Here is a 4,442-nt window from a genome sequence, read left to right on the forward strand (position 1 = left end):
GTCCTGTTGATCGGGAGGGGTGTGGTGTACTGCAAAACGGACGAAACGGACTTGTGTTGGAGCGCTACGGTCGAAACGGGGGTCCTGTTCATCGGGAGGGGTGTGGCGTACCGCAAAATGGGACTCTACGGGATACTGTTCATCTCCACCGTCGACCCCCTCCAGCCTCCATGACCTACTGTTCATCCACCGTCGACCTCCTCTAGCCTCCACCTGCGACTGTTCATCCACGGGCTCTTGTTCATCCAGCCTCCACCGCGCGCTACTCCACCGGCTACTGTTGAACCAGCCCTCTCCACGGGCTCCTGTTCAACCACCCCTCCACGGGCTACTGTTCATCCTACCCTTCACCGTCTACTGTTCATCCTGCCCTCCACGGGGTGGTCCTGTTCATCCAGCCCTCCACGGGGTCCTGTTCATCCAGCCCCAACCGGCTCGATCGATCGGGGTCTTGTTCATCCAAAGGCAACGCCATGGGGTCCTGTTCATCCACCCCCATCGGGAACTGTTCATCCATCCCCTCCCCCCCGCAACGCTCACTATTAGTCCAGAGGCAGCATCGATCGGCTTCAATTAGCAGTAGCGAAGGAATCGCTCGATCGGGTTCAGTTAGCAGCCATCGATCGATCGCTCGGGTTCAGTAACGCGTAGCCTGCAGTGCAATCGCTCGGGTTCAGTTAGAGCCCAACGCCTCGTTCGGGTTCAGTTAGAGCCAATGCCTCGCACACACGCGCGTACGTGTACGAGAGAAACGCGCATCGCTCGGCCCCCGACCTCCCACCGTAACCGGGAACTCCCCGAAATTTTCCTCGCCCTTGCTTCTACCACGGTTTTTTCGTCATGGACGGCCCAAAGAATGTCATGCAGCTGCGTCTCCGGCCTGCCCAGGACGAAAAGCCCATTTTCTGTCATGATTTTTTGTCATAGAAGTAGGAGCCCACCACATCTATGATGATACCGGGTTTTGTCACAATTATCGTCATAGAAGTGTCATATGTATGACAGAAAAAAATTTCGTTCGGCCCAAAATGTCACGGATGTGTCTTTTTTTTGTAGTGAAGGGAATAACATAGCATCAACAGGTTAATTAATTATCAACTACCATGACGAGGCAACTACTAAGCATGAGATAAACTAATACAATGCTGATACATCACCATCTCAGATCTCCATAACCATATCTCTCTTGGCTAACCGGACAAGCAATATACCCTCTCGATCAACTCATGATCGAAACCATACGGTGATCTTTCCGGCGATCACTACCATGACCAACACTTGGTCTCCAACCTCATCATCAACATCCTACCAATCTGTACTGCTCAACATATCAACTTATAAATCACCTATAAGTCATTCCGTCATGTGAGTGTTGATCGAATGGTGGGACCTAGTACGGACGCGACTATCGATAGATTAAATACACTATGCAGAGGTAGCACACTGTACCCACACACAGAACCCATGGCCTCGTACTCCCATTCGGGTGGACCAACGGCGTTCCGACAAAATCGATCTACTGTCATGACGCTCTCCTGACCACTCCGACCCACTCCCAACTGGGCTAGTCCTGGGTGGCCTCATGTCTACCAAAGACACCCCGACCACCGTCGTGGTCAAAACACTCCCACTCGGGGACACGCGCGCAAAACCCAACTACGGGCACACAAGGTTATGTCTACTTACCGGGCCAGGGTACGCACCCATAACCTTCCCTAGTTGGAGGCACCGGTGAGAGGCACGACAATAGACCGCATTAGGGCCTTCCCATAAAGGCAAATGTGGTTGCACTGGAAAAGCCCGGTTCGGCGGCACCTGACCAACTTAATGACGGAATTTATCCCCAAAAATACAGTTGTGGTAACTGCTACTCCAATATCAACTATTAAACTATAATACAAATCATAGCAATATCCAACAAATAATCCAAGCATAATATCATCATCTCAAAATACTCCAAGGGTAGCACAACACTACTGTCATGATGAATCCGAAAACAATACTCCTACTACTCCAATAACAAGAATAAAGCTATTCGGCTAAGATCCATATGTAAACATCATCTCCGAAAATAATACTCCGAGCAACAAAACATTAACTAGCATCATGAAAATAATCATACTAACCACTAATAATGCAAAGGCAGCATGATATCCAAGGTAATACTCCCAAAGATAATAACAGGTATCATCATGAAAATAATCATGCTAACCACTAATAATCCAAAGGTAGCATGATATCCAAGGTAATACTCCCAAAGGTAATAACAGGTATCATCATGAAAATAATCATGCTAACCACTAATAATCCAAAGGCAGCATGATATCCAAGGTAATACTCCCAAAGATAATAACAGGTATCATCATGAAAATAATCATACTAACCACTAATAATCCAAAGGTAGCATGATATCCAAAGTAATACTCCAAAATATAATATCCAACACCACCATGAAAATTATCAAAACATAAGCCACTAATAATCCAATGGCAACATGTCAACCACATAAGCTGCAAAATATAAGTCCTAGAACTCCAAGCAACGTCATGGCAATAACAAGATCAAAATACAACTCCGAGAAATTGCCATGCACAAAGTCATGTAGCTAAAGCAATATTTTAAACAAGTTCAAATAATTTAAACAATGTCACTGCATTGCAATCATGAAAATGGAGGGTGTGGCTTGCCTGGGGTGGAAGAAATCACCGGGAGAAAGTGCGAGAAACTTGCGGAAAGGATCGCCGGAAAACGTACTCTCTCAGAGGGGGCTGAATAAGGGCAGGGGCAAAATGGTCATTTTCAGAATGTCAAAACATAGTGAAAATGGTTCCATCAGAACGGGCTTGATGAAACAAAAAAGTGGGCTTTGGAATCACCTCATTTGGAGTTGTGGTTAAAAAGATATGAGGTGTTTTCTGCCAGGGACCCATCTGTAATGAAAAACTTCAAAATCTTGGCCTGGACAGAAAAACAGAAAGCGCCTTCGGGTTGAATACGTTTTCTGTAACAGAAAACACCTTTTTAGCCGCAGAAGAGAGGCATACGCTTTCCAGAAGGGAAAACGTACATTAGATAAAAGAAAGGGAGCTTTCGTCGGAAGAAAACGTACTTGAAATGCGTTTCCAGTTAACCACGTGGACAGTGGCGGGGCCGGGCGTGGGTCGCTGACGTGCGGGTCCCGCGGGGTGGGACCCGTCACTTATCCATGTTGGCACCTGGGGTCAACGCGGGGCCGGCTCCGGTGTGGCTGACTGGTGGGGCCCGCCTTATCCACTCCCTCTCTCTCTCTCCTCCATTCCCTTCTTCTTTCTCCATCCCGACGGCGCGCCCGCAGAACAGAGGAGGTGCATGGCGCCGGCGCTCGTCCGGCCGGCTCGGGACGACTCAGGAGACGCCCCGACCACCGAAATGCTCCGCGTGGAGAGGCGCACCCGACTGGGGGCAGCACGCTCACCGGAGAACGCGGGGACGAGCGGGGCCGTGACCACGGCGGACGGCAGCTTTGGTCGGTGATGGGAAGCACGGCGAGAGGCCACGAGAGGGCAAGGAGGAGGGCGGGGAAAGCTCGGGGAGGTCTAGTGGCTCTCTGGTTGTGGCTAGGAGAGGAGAAGGGCTCGGGTTGCTGCGAATTTAGGCGGAGGCCAGGGGCGGCCATGGCAGTGATGAGTGGCAAGAAGAGCTTCTGGAGCTCAGGCGAGTGGACGGGGAGGGAGCTAGGAGTGAGGGGAGGCTGATGAGGTGCTCGAACGACTCGGGGGAGGGCTTAAATAGCCGCGGGGCGAGGAGGCCGAGCTGGCGTCGCCGCGGACGCGTGTCCGGCGCCGCGGACGTGTGTGCTCGCGCATGAGCTCGGGGAAGGCGACGGAGAGGAAACAGACGAGGGACATGGCTCACGGAGACGAGGGCGAGCTTGAGGACAAGAGGAGAAGGAGCCGAACGCCATTAAAGCCTTGGTCGGCTACAGCTCGCCCGTGGGCGCGCGGCGACGAGAGCTGACGGAGGGGCTAACGGAGGGGGAAGTGGCTCCAGGAGGACGGCGACGATGCAGGCTAGCTGCTGGACACGCTCACGCGCGCGAAGACGACGATAGGAGGAGGGGCCGAAGCACAAACAACCACTGAACGCGGCCGCAGTGCACAGAGCGCGTGCATTGTGGTGCCATTAACGCGGTCATCGCGTGCACTGGTAGGTAGCGAGGGAGAGAGGCTTGACCATGTTGTCTAGTGGGAAGTTCATCCAGGGGAGGTCTCAACCCTGGTGGTAGTTCGATGAAAACGGCTCTGGTTAAAAGGTAAGCAACCTCTGAAGTTTACTGCAGTAAACTTGAGTGAGAACTGATGATCAACAGAAAAGGTTTTGGGAGCAATGGAGTTGTCTGCGGGGTTGAGGTAAAGAAGGACTTTCATCCTGGTAACTTGGAGAAGAATTGGATCAAGTTAAAT

The 4,442-nt window shown here is 51.3% G+C and overlaps 1 long non-coding RNA gene across 1 annotated transcript; it reads right to left on the reverse strand.

Annotated features, from left to right (window-relative positions):
• Nucleotides 1-1,716: 1,716 nt before the first annotated feature.
• On the reverse strand, nucleotides 1,717-4,142 carry LOC125521787. Its single transcript, XR_007289430.1, has 3 exons — nucleotides 3,110-4,142; nucleotides 2,877-3,001; nucleotides 1,717-2,768 (listed from the first exon to the last, which is right to left on the reverse strand). It is a non-coding gene; the product is annotated as an uncharacterized LOC125521787 (long non-coding RNA).
• Nucleotides 4,143-4,442: the final 300 nt, after the last annotated feature.

This window comes from Triticum urartu, chromosome 7 (assembly GCF_003073215.2).
Source record: "Triticum urartu cultivar G1812 chromosome 7, Tu2.1, whole genome shotgun sequence".
NCBI lineage: Eukaryota > Viridiplantae > Streptophyta > Magnoliopsida > Poales > Poaceae > Triticum > Triticum urartu.